General features: G+C 36.7%; 1 protein-coding gene across 1 annotated transcript in view; it reads right to left on the bottom strand.

Moving 5' to 3' along the window:
• LOC149227008 (putative UPF0481 protein At3g02645) overlaps nucleotides 1-13,251 on the bottom strand; it is a 110,888-nt gene that overhangs the window by 54,750 nt on the left and 42,887 nt on the right. The gene's annotated exons all lie outside the window — the stretch shown is intronic.

Below are 13,251 nucleotides of genomic sequence, written 5' to 3'. Positions count from 1 at the left end.
ACTTAAACTTGGGCACATATTCTCTCGCAGTCCCTTTCCATTCATTCTCATAGAACAAGAGCCTATTGGTAGGATATAGAATTTCCTCATAGTAGGGAAGAACCATAAGATCCAATGAGTGCATATTGGTCTTGGTTGTCTCTAAAACAATTTCCATGATGTGTTTGTTGAGCTTTACCCCTATTGTCCATGTTGGATCCTCTTCTTGAAAATTTTCATGATACATCATGTCACTCAGCCCTACTCTCTACGTTCTCACAACATGAAGAAATTTGTATTTTTCCCAATGGAAACTAGTTATTTTATTCGACAAAAGCACAACCCCACATCCCATTATGAAGAAAATGTTGGAAACCAGCATGGGCTCATAGTTTCCAAAATACCATTTTTTTCTAGTATTCTCTGTGCTTATCATGATTGCATAAGCTCCCATATTCAAAACCCTAAGGAAAGAAGAGGAAATATCTAGAGTAATTAGGTTAGCATTGCAACCTAATTCCCCCAAGATTATAGGTCTTAATATCGTTGTGAAGCCAAAATTTATTAATTATGAGTAATGAAAGCGAGGGAATAACATTAAAAACACCGCAATTCACAACCAGGACACCAATTTCCTAAAAATTAACCCATGTTTTCTCCAGCAAATCCTGCACACAGCCAAACAGGAGGATCTTTGCTTCATGAAGAGAAATTATCCTCCAAGTTTGAAGCTATATGTGGATTCATGAAAGGTTATCTACAATCAAGATGTTGCTAAGTCACCTATCATTTGTTCAAAGAAGAAACATATGCCAGTTTGCAGAATCTATCTTCAAATCAACAACAAGTGCAATATAATTACAGTTTTAATCCTCACAATAGTTTAGAAGGGGTAATGAAGAACATAAGAACAAATTACTTGAGTTAATATAGACATTTGAGGTTGATGCTCACGTTGCCGCAGTGTGATTCTCTATAAAAAGGAAAGATGCATATAAAATTCTACAGATAGTGGAAATGGTTAGGACAATGTATTGCTTTGCATGATTTTTTCTTCAAACAAATCAAAGTTTGGTTATTGTGGAATTGCATAACTCCCCAATAACACAGGTCTAACTACAAGGGTATATCCACTCTAGATTGTAGCCAAGGGGGTCTCAATTACATTCAAAGAAAATTTTACAAAGTAATCCATTCCTCAAAGAAGAAAGTCTCTTGAATGTTGAAAGTGGTGACGATTTTCTCATGTTCAGTGATAGTTAAAAGCTTATATATCACATTAGCACCTTCATAGTTATCTAGTATATAATTAACATATAAGTTAAACATCAAGAAAAACCAGACCTAATAAAAAATATAAGATAAAGCATCAACAAAATGATGTTCTCACTCATAGATAGAATTGTAAATGGGAATTTGAAAAGAACATCATTATAATAGATATCAACAAACATATATAAATAAGACATGTGTGATGCTATATAAACATAAATAAATAAGATTTTCCCTGCTCATATAGTAATTTAGTTCAACATCAACCAAACCGACTGGAAGACTTTTTAGTGTGACAAAAAAGCAGAAAAATCAGATAAAAAATTTATGAATATAATCTCTTCTTAAATGTTTTGATAGCACACAACAAAAATTAAAGACCATGAAAATTTGTGAGTTGGCTATGAATCAAGAGTTTCATTTTCCATTAACATAAGAGTTTGATTCAACTATCCACATTAAAAAAAAATGGATCAAGGAACTAGATAAATTGCACCATAAAATTACATCATCTACCAATCTTGGTTTCTCTACAATACCATAGAAAGTGTAAGAAAATCTTGCAGATTTCATTGTCGATGAATAAGGTTGGGGCTTCCTATGCCATTGGCTGTGGCTAGCTAGACGTCTCTGATAACTCCACTTCCCTTCATCAAACTAAGACAAATTATGAAACCTACATACAAGTCCAAGGACTTCATGCACCGAATTCTAGAAGATATAACCATCTGGTAGGTCCCTATACAACTAGTGTAACCCCTTATTGTTATTAGTGTAACCTGCTTATTATATTTTTGTGCCCATGTAGTCCCCATATTGTTATTATTGTTCCCCATAGAAGCCCACTATTGTTATTATTGTGCCCTTACATTATTATTGTTATGTTAGCTATGATTATATTATGACCCCTTAGACTCTTATATATAGAAAGGAGGTCTTGTCATTTGTATCATCCAAGAATTGTTCATTTGTATAATGTAAATATGGTTGCCCCTTGAAGAGGCTTATTTCTAAGGCGTTGATCTATTTTTTCTATCATTTTGTGAGCTAGTTTCATAACATTTGGTATAAGAGCTTTGGATTCTAGGGTTTCGCTGCTCCAAACAGGTCATCATCAAATTTTCGCTATAACTATTTCGCTACGAAGTTTCAGAAGCTAAAAAAGAAAAAACACACGTTTGAGACGAAATCGGTCTGCACCTTGGGTCCAAATTTCAGATCTTGTCTAGCTATATTTTCCTAGATATGATCTGAGGAAGTTAGGGTTTTTGCAAGCTCCAGAATTTCATCTCAAACAGGTCATCGTGGAATTTTCGCTATAATTGTTTTTCTGCGAAGTTTTAGACTCTGAAATTAAAACCCATTTGAGCCGCAATTTTGGTGAAGCTCAGGCCCGAATTTCAGATCTTGGTTCACTATATTTTCGGATATACAGTCCAAGACATTTAGGGTTTCTGCAGGCTCCCGAATTACATCCTAAACAAGTGACCTTGGGAAAATCATCATAACTTTCTCTTTGAGCATCAAATTGAAATTTCGTAAGAAGTTACAGAAAGAGGACGAACTGCAGTTTTCTGTATATCAGTGTCAGGTCCTAAGGTTGAAACAGTGACACGTGGTACTTTGTACAGGTTCGCTCTACTGAACCATTCTATAATCAGGTCATCGTGGGAGATTTCACATAACTCTTCCTTGCAGAATCCAATCTTGATCAGAATTTCGAGGTTAGAAAGAGGACTTAGAGGGATACATAAGGACATAATTTCAGAACTTGGAGATCTAAAATTACAGAGTTACAATCGTTTCAAGATCGAACTCCTAAAATCAAGAAAAGGCAATATGAGGAAGTTTCATGGAAGGATCCGATAAATTGGATACTATAGATGGAGCAATATTTTGATATACATGAGGTGCAACTGTTACAAAAGGTACGTATTGCATCTTCATATTTAGAACCAGATCAATTTTTATGGTATAAAAGGCTTTGTTCTCGTAAACCACTTGTTACATGGTCAATTTTCACGGAGGAAATGATAGCACATTATGAGGATACAAAGAGAAACACCTTCTTTAGCCAATTGATAAATCTCAAACAAAAGTGTTCAATGGCAGAGCCTATTAAGGAATTTCAAAAATTGAATATAAGGGAAAATGATATTCCAGAGAAGCAGAGGATTGATGTCTCCATAGGTACTTTAAAGGATAACATTCAACATGAGGTTCGTCTTTGGGAACCTGATTCATTGGAGAAGGCATTCAGGTTGGCAAGAAAAGTGGAAAGCAAAATTATGGCAACAAGGAAGTCTAACCCTCACAACTATAAAGATGGAAGTGTTGTTTCTCCTAGCCTTCCACAACCTACAAGGTTGACACCACAACAATTGGAAGAAAAAAGAGAAAAAGGGCTTTGTTACAATTGTGATAACAAATACATTAAAGGTCATAAGAAGAAATGAATCCAACCATATCTTGTAAAGCATTGACAAGAATTACCACTCCTCAAACTCTCAAGATAGAAGGACATATCAAGAAGAAAAATGTTCAAGAAGTGAAAGATCACATCGAGCATCAAGAAATGAATCTGACCATATCTTGTAATGCATTGGAAGAAATTACCATTCCTCAAACTCTCAAGATAGAAGGACATATCAAGAAGAAAAATGTTCAAAAAGTGAAAGATCACATCGAGCATGAAGAAATGAATCCAACCATATCTTGTAATGCATTGGAAGAAATTACCACTCCTCAAACTCTCAATATAGAAGGACATATCAAGAAGAAAAAGGTTCAAGAAGCAAAACATCACATCGAGAATCAAGAAATGAATTCGAAAATATCTTGTAATGCATTGGATGGAATTACCACTCCTTAAACTATCAAGATAGAAGGACATATCAAGAAGAAAAAGGTTCAAGAAGTGAAGGATCACATCGAAAAAGAAGAAAATGGATCCGACCATATCTTGTAATGCATTGGCCGGAATTACCACTCCTCAAACTATCAAGATAGAAGGACATATCAAAAAGAAAAAGGTAATAGTGTTGATTGATTCACGCAGTACCCATAATTTCATGCATTATAAGATAGCCAAGGAATTGAAGTGCTTCCTATATCTAGCACCAGAGTGTCAAGTGATAGTTTCAAGTGGAGGAACCATAAATTCCATTCCAATGGGTGGTGCTGATGTTGTACTAGGAGTCCAATGGCTACAATCCTTGGGTACAATATCTTTTAATTTTCAAGAACTTTTTATGAAATTTTCTTTGGAAGGAAAGGAAGTTGAATTAAGGGGTATCACATGGAAACCGAGAAATATAATCATCTGTAATGAAATTACAAAGCTTGTAAAGAAAGAAAAACGAGGCATAACTGCACAATTATGTTCACTAGAAGTTCCCACATCAAAATCATCTATTTCTCCAGATCTCCAAAAATTCTTGGACAATGATTCCAAGGTATTTGAGACTCCCAAAGGCCTCCCACCTATTCGTGATCATGATAATTCTATTCATTTGATTCCAAGAAGTGCTCCTCCAAACATCAGGCCTTACAGATATCCCTATGCCCAAAAGAGTGAAATTGAACGTATGGTTGCAGAAATGCTAGAGGTTGGTATAATTCATGACGCAGGCAAGGCATGCAAATACCAGGATCCTCCGACAACCATAATATAAAACATACACCTCAATACACGCCAGAGTTTACACTTAAACTTGCGGAAGCTTGTTTCATGATGTTGTTATCTCATGATTGGAATTAAACCCAATTCATATAAGGAATAATCTCAAATGTAATATTCATCAGCATGCAAATTCATAAGTTTTGGAGCTTTCCATTTTAAATCATTAGTTTAGATATGACTGGATTCAATCAAGAAAATGAACTTATGCCTTTCAACCTCAAGTGAACATGGCAAACAACACCCATATCATTCGAATGCACAAAGCTACATGTTTCAACTAATCAAAGCACCAAATATATGTGCGCCCTCTTCCCTTTCAGTGTAGTAGTGTACCCAGCGGTCTCAATTCAGTTTCAATATTTACAGTTGACTTACCAAGCAATTCAATTTGTCTCCATACAATCTTAACGTATTTATTTAATTCAGAGACCTGTTCATACCTGTACACGCTGTCTCATAACGTGATACTCTGTTGCTGACATCCATACAATTATTATTTACACCTTGAATTCAAATAAGATCATGGCACCAGCGCCCAAATATGACTTTAAATTGAATCTCTTTATTCAATTCTCATTCAATCAAAACACAACTTCCAATCAAACAATCGAACCTTTCGACTTATGGCAATAGCAATTTATATAAACTGAGAGTTGGCTAAAATTGAATGCCGATATCGCATACCTGTTCCTCATCAACGATGCTCAAACTGTAGCGATCCGCCTCTATAGATATCGGCGATCACTGATACATATCTTCGCTGCTCCAATACCGATATTGATACAAATCACCATATTGATAGTACAGTGATACTGATCATCCGCGGGTAAGTAGAGAACGATTGATATTTGTTCCATCTCTGCGCGGAAACATCGGCAATAACCTTCAAATTTACAGTTACGGACCAGCAGAAAGAAACCTCGAATCTACAATTGCGATTACCCAGATGGCGCCTTCAATTTTGCGCTTAGGGATCAGCCGAAGAAAACCTTGACTCTACACTTGCGATTTACCAAATGGCACTTCTTAAGGCAAATTCTCGGATCTGTCACTTAAAGGAGGCGGCGGCAACCTTATTGTAAGCTTCTGAAATCATAGTTCTAATAAAATTAACTTTGTAGAATACGCACAGCTCTGTAAGCTTATAAAGAGGGATTCTCCAGCCATTGGAGAATCGGTCCAAAGCAATTCATAATATTGCGCTGGCCATACAAATTAATACACACAGTCCTGAAACTTAACAATACCACAATATATATATACAGGTGGCCGCTCAGCAAATTGAATACGTACAATAATTCTCAACGAACCAGAGTGTTTTCAATTAATGGATGGCGCATGCAACACTCATAGTCATAACCCAGCCTTCAAACATGTTTATGGTGCGCGCTCCATACACTTATACACAGGGTTAAGCCCACGTTTCAATGAATCCGCGGGTATTATCAATGCAATTCCACAGATACAGTTCCGCTGTCCATTCAATAAAAAAAACCCACAGCGATTCTACCAATTACAGTTGAACCACGATTAAATACAATAGACTTGGCCAGATACGTTGAATAGATGGCCCTTTACAAACAGCCCGAAGACATCCAATCAGAAAACTTTCTCACTCTCTCCTACCCTTGACTCACAATCTCCATCCTATTTACACACTTGAAAAGAACCATTCTGAAGAAATATTCTCAGAACCATTCTTAAAACATATTCTCCCCATTTCTTTTACGAAATTAAGAGGAAAAAAAAAACCTGCTATAAATTGTGCATTCTGCCCAACGGTACAGAGGCGCGAATAAAATAATATCTCTGCCACTGCAGAACCCTCACATGCTCACATGCGCTGTTACAAGAACCCCAAATTTCACTGTAAAACTCAAAGTACCCACATGCATTACTGGATCTGAAGCAATCTGTGGGTTTTTGGTTAAAAACTGTGGAGCGCCTCGATACTCATGGGTTTTGTAACTTTTGTTGTAACCTAAACTAGTCCTGTTGTGAGTCCTTCTGTAATACCCATGGAGTTGATCGATGTAGCCAGGCTGCCAGTATTTTCACTCGTTGTATGACCGGTGTTTTGTCATTAATAAGTTGTATGGAGTTTGCATTTACCCTTATGAACTTTATGAACAACAGACAGCTAATATTTCACATTTCAGACAGAAACCAGAAGGTACATGGGTTCTTTGTATCACGCAGATGGCAGTGCAAAAAGTTAGAGAGCTAGAGAGTTTGGCAAATTGGCAACTGTTCAATGGAGGTCGTGTCTGCAAACTGTTTGTCAAAATACCTGTGTAGACTGGTGAAATCCACAGATTCCGTGGCTTTTCTGAAGTAAAAGCTGCAGAATAAGAAGGAAATTCAGTGGCGAGTGGCCACTACTTTTCGCCTCAAGATTAGATTCAGCAATTTACTTAGAGATGCGACTTCATCAGGGAGTCCCACGCAGGCCCCCGACTTCATCCAAACAAAGTTCAGAACAATTTTTTGTATCAGCACTAAAAGTCTCATTGTGCCTTGTGCCAAAGGAAATGTCATTAGTGAATAACATATGGAAGACCAGCGTAGATGAAGAAAAACTTATGCATTAGGAATCATTAGGTTTGGTTTCGAAAAATTCAATACCAGATCCAGATTCAGTATCACCTTGTCCAATCTCAAGTTTTGCAACAAATTTAAGATCCAAAAATCCACATTAGGCTTTCTGTTTTCCAAAATTGATTTTACTTGCTTCTGATATCATATTGAGAAGAATGGAATTACCTGAACAATTAAAATCAACAAAGAACAATTTTAAAATACAATATCCATGGCATACCTTGAAACGAGAGAGACAATGTATGATAAGTAAAGAAGCAAACCCACAAATCTCTAACAATATGCCCATTCTATGCTTGTTGGGGTTTAAAGCTGGCAAGTTGCCTCAGTTAAATGAGCTCTAAGAAAATTACAGGAATTGCATTTTGTCTCATTTATAAGAAAGCTAAAGATAACCATAAACCCCATGGGGTCCACGCTACAAGTTATTTTAAGTTGTTGACCATTAGGGTATTCCATTAAACCAAATGCTACTGAAATTTTGTACAGCATTCTGCCAGCTTCATTTTCATGGGGATCCCACAATAATCCAGGAGTTGTAGGGGCCTAGGTCCAAATTGTAAATTAAGTAGAAGAAGTCATGGAGGCTTAGATGAAACTATAGAAAAGAAATGTTAGTATTAATGAAGTTGTGGCATAAGAAGCCTAATAGAAGAGTTTGCAACATCTTATATAGTGAGTAATTTTTCAACAAGAACAAACCAGTGGGATGTCACCGCGGAAGAAACCAAATTGGATTGTGAAATATATGAGTTTTAGAGTGTAACTTCAAATTCTTTATTTGGTTAGTTTAGAAAAATTATGTAGTTACTATTTTTATCATTTTGAGCATTATAGGTCATTCATCAATTCATTGTGCCTATAAAAGACAATGTTAGGGTTTGTTTGTAAGATCTAAATTTGGGTCTTATACTCAGTTTTTAAAAGGCCTTACATTGGATTGGTGTCTTTATATCCCAAACTTGACTGGTACATTTGGTAATTTTTAAGAAAAAATATTGTCCACAAAAAACACCACATTGATAGCAGACCTTTGACAAAACAAATACTTGGAAATTGTAGTATGTTCAATAGCTTGAATGGTTTAATTCTTACAAGGACTATAAATTTTAAAACAATAATAAATCTATCCCGTAAGCTATCAGTTTCTAAAGTACATATTTATAATGGTAAAAGATTTATTGACATATTGTTATCCTTTTGTCATAATGTCAATTTATGTAGTAAACGAGTAACTTAATCCATGGGGAAACCCACCCACTTATGAAAATTGTCTCAAATCCATTGAAACTTTTACTAGAGTCACAATTTACCCCATTTGAGTGGAACTTGGCCCATGGAATTGCTACGTAGGAAGAACCCACCATTGCAACTACTAGTGTAAGAAGATACAAAAGTGTGGCTTGTGATTCGTCACCCACAGCTTGACATGTTGAGAACAATTAGGAAAACAACCCTTAGAATAGTCTATTGACTAACTTTAGGTACAAATTTTCCAAACTTCTAAGTACTAAATTGAGCAATTTTACATGAATCCCATGGATGTAATCAATTGAATAAATTCTTATATTTATAACTTCCATACAAACATCCTTTCAACTTTTGGACTAATCTAAGCATTAAAACTGATTGTTGAATTTGTATTGAAGTGTTCATAGACGTGGTCATAACAAACTCTCCTGCCTGATGATGTGTATTATTTCATCGTTTGAAATATCAACAAAGAATTCTAGTTCTTGAAAAGAAAATTTTAAACATAAGCATTCATCAACTTCTCATATATGTCTAAAAAAAAGTCAGCATGTTGATGTTAATAGCTTTAAATTCTCGAAACGTAACGACGTAAATCGATGATGATTCCAACCTGCTCAATGATATGCTAGTCAGCATTAGAATAGGTATTATTAAGAATTTTCATGGTGTTCACTATTTTTTCTTTAGTTAATCAATATTTTAGTGATTAGTATAGGACATCACTCTGAAAACAACTTAAGGCCAAACTCTCAAAATCAAAACGTTTTGGATGTTGAGCATTTGAATGTGGGTTAAGAAGATTGACTTTCAGAGCCTGGTTCCCCTCCCTTATCTAAAAAAAACTTTACACTTACCCATACAACATGGTTTGATGATTAACTTAACAAGAGATGAAAATATATGATATATACTAAAAGAATTAAGAGACATCAATCATGGATATTTTGATGAATGCTATACAAGGATTCAAATAGGTGTAAATTAACAGGAGATGAAAATATATGATATATACTAAAAAAATTGAGGCATCAATCGTGGATATTTTTATGAAATGCTATACAAGGATTCAAATAGGTGTAAATTAATTTTGTTGAGAAATAATCCTCTTTTAAAGCAAAAATCTAATAAGATTATAGAAAATTCAATCAAGTTTTAAATAAATAAGATTTTTGACTTTCTACATGGCCAGATTTTAGGAGAACAATTTTCTACGAGATTAAATGAATCCATTTAAATAAATAAATATTAGGTTTAATCAACTACAACAATAAGCACCATGAAAATTCTTGGAGAATTCTTTCTTGCTCAGAAATGGTGAAAACTATCACCAGGAAGGTTGGAACCATGAACCATAAATGATTCCAACTTGCCCTAGACAATTCCAGCTAGGCATTTATTACAAGTATGCATGGTGACACCTGGTAATAAAAGTTAACAAGTCAAAATATACTAATATGAAATAGACATAACTAGTCAAAATATATGAAATATACAAAAAGAATTAAGCGACATCAACAATTCATCATTTAATGAAATGAAATCCACATGAGTTCACAATCACTATGGTGGATACTGAGAATACGTTACTTGAGCAATGAATTTCGAACATTTCCTGAATTTTTAGGGATAAATCTCCAAATTGATAAACATGAACCACTATAATAGCTACTCAAATATTAAAATAATAAGATATTTGGATATTGGTTGGTTGGAAATTGTGTACAAAATGAAGAAGACCCTACACAAATCCAACATACTGTCATTTACTTAGTATCTTTTGTCTCTCTAGAAAACATAATTTTTAGTAAGTGCTTAAAATTTCAAGAACAAGGGGTTCAATTCGATGGCGGGATCTGGAAATGGCGAGGGTTTCTGAAACACTAGGGTTTGCAACGGAAAGGCTGAAAGAGGAACAACAGGGGAGATAAGGGTAGAGGATGAACAGCCGGAAAGCAAGAAAATAAACAGTGGTGCAAAAGGAAGATAGGGAGGCTCACAAAGCCAGAAGGAGCTGAAAGGAGCCATGGCCGGGGATCCAGGGAGGGGAGAGATCCCCTCCTACAAAAATGTAACAGTGGGAGAAACAAGCAGAAGCGGACCACGAAGGGAACCAGGGGGAGAGAGTAGGGAGGCACCTGTGTTGGGAAACCAATGGCAAGCAAGACTAGGAGGTAGGTGCCTTCCCAGAGCCCTAAAAAAGCCGAGGTTTGTGATCCCGAACAACAAACTCGAAGAGTATAGATGTTATATGAGAGACCACACCCTGATATGTAAATTTATAGGGTTCTGGCCGGCGGAAAAGGACCTGGCAAGGTGGATACAGCAAAGATGGAAGCCGAAAGGTCATATCGACATGAAGCTCGGGGCAAAGGGCTTTTTTACAGTGATATTTGCTAACCTAGAAGACAAGGAAAGAATCTTTGAAGGAGGACCGTATTTCATGAACAACGCAGGTCTATTCATGAGACACTGGGAGGACAGTTACAACCCTGATCAAGAAAAGATGCTGGCAGCACCGGTCTGGGTCCGTCTGTTTGGCCTACCAATAGAGTTCTGGGACCCTGAAATCCTGGAGGGGATAGGCAATACGATAGGGTCTTTTGTCAAAGTATCAGAATCAACGAAAAGAGGGAGATACACATCCTATGCAAGGATATGCGTATATATGAACATATCAGACCCCCTGCCAGAATACATAGAGCTGGAATATCATGACGAAGTATGGCAACAACCAATGGATTATGAACATATACCGTTCAGGTGTAGAAGGTGCCACGAATACGGACATCTCTTTAAACAATGCCCTCTGAACGCTGGGGAAGACACAGAAAGGAAAGCAGAAGCAGAAAAAAGAAGGACAGAAGGAACAGAAGGAGCGGAGGAGGGTTTCCAGGAAGTCCAAAGAAAAAGGAGGCCCGGGAAAGAGACGACAAGCAAACCACAAACCCCTAAATCTGTATCGGTCGAATGTCAAAATAAGTTCAGTATATTACAGGAAGAAGAAAGAGAGACAGAAAAGGAAGGAAATGCAGAAGAACCCATGGATTCGAATAAAGACATAAAGGAAACAGACCCAAATCAAGGAAACCTTGGAAAAGAAGGGATAGAGGAGAATGCAGACACAGAACAAACACAGATGGAGATTGACCCACAAAAGGAGAATGGAAATGAAGAGGAGCGAGTCATGAAAAGGCTGTTACAGGATTGGAGGAACCTGGATGAGAGGTTCATACCGGAAGAGCAAAAACAGTTATACAAGGAAATGTTTCAGAAATACAAGGAGAAGAAGGAAGCACTTATGACAAGTCCTATGGAGCAAACAGGAACACAGGAAACACAGAGTATAGGAATGGGTAGTTCTGGCAAAGGAAGTAGAAAAAGAGGAAGGCGACCAATGAGCGAAACTATACAGGTGGTAGGGGAGACCCTGGTGAATTCAGGAAGAGTCATACCTCTGTCAGAGGTATTTCAACAACATCCAAAAAGTTATAAATGATTGTAACAAGCTGGAACATCAGAGGCCTCAACAGTATTGGGAAACAAAGATATCTGAGGGAAAGAGTGAAGAAAGACAAACCTAGCATAATGATAATACAAGAGACAAAGATTAATGGCCAAAAATTAGAAGAGATAGTGAAAAAATACAAAATTCAATATGAAGTTATGGCCCAAGATGCGACCGGTACAGCTGGAGGATTGGCAATCCTATGGAATCCAGAAGAGGTGCAAGTCAAAGATTGGGTCAGTCTCCCTAGAATCCTCTCAGGCTCATTCAGATTGATAGGGTCCTCAGAGTGGGTGCTCATCACGGGAGTTTATGGCCCGCATATTCCAAGGGAACGCAAAAATTTCCTGAAGGACATGCAAATTATCCGCAGAATTTTCCCTGGGACCCCATGGATGGTAGGAGGAGACTTTAATATGATTAAAGCCCTAGGAGAAAAGAAAGGAGGAAAAAGTAGACCAGATCAAGACATGGAGGCTTTCAGTGAAATGATAACAGAGCAAGGATTGGTAGATATTCCGACAACAAATGGAGTTTACACATGGAATAATCGTAGGGGAGGCAGAAATCAGATAGCATCAAGGCTGGATAGATTCTTAGTTTCAGAGCAGATCTTAAATAGGGATGTATTTGTAGAGGCAAAAATTCTACCAGCCATGGGTTTGGACCATTGGCCTATAAGACTGGAAATAGATATCAAAAAATACCCCCACAAACGCCCTTTTAGGTTCGAGGCTTTCTGGCTCAGGAATAACCAGTTCATAACGAAAGTAGAGGATTGGTGGACCAAAAGTCAACAAAGAGGAAGAAATAAGATGCACACCTTCCAGCTAAAGCTCAAGGAACTCAAAGGGAAAATAAAAAAATGGAACAAGGAAGAATTTGGGAACATTTGTATGGAGAAGCAGAGACTAGAGCGAAAAATGGAAGAATTACAACAGAATATCATAACAGAAGGACG

Source organism: Pinus tabuliformis, chromosome J, assembly GCF_031772625.1.
Source record: "Pinus tabuliformis cultivar Carrire ecotype Pingquan chromosome J, CPIR1, whole genome shotgun sequence".
Taxonomy (NCBI): Eukaryota; Viridiplantae; Streptophyta; class Pinopsida; order Pinales; family Pinaceae; genus Pinus; species Pinus tabuliformis.
Note: the sequence above shows the minus strand (reverse complement) of the source record. Positions and strands in the feature narration are given on the sequence as shown.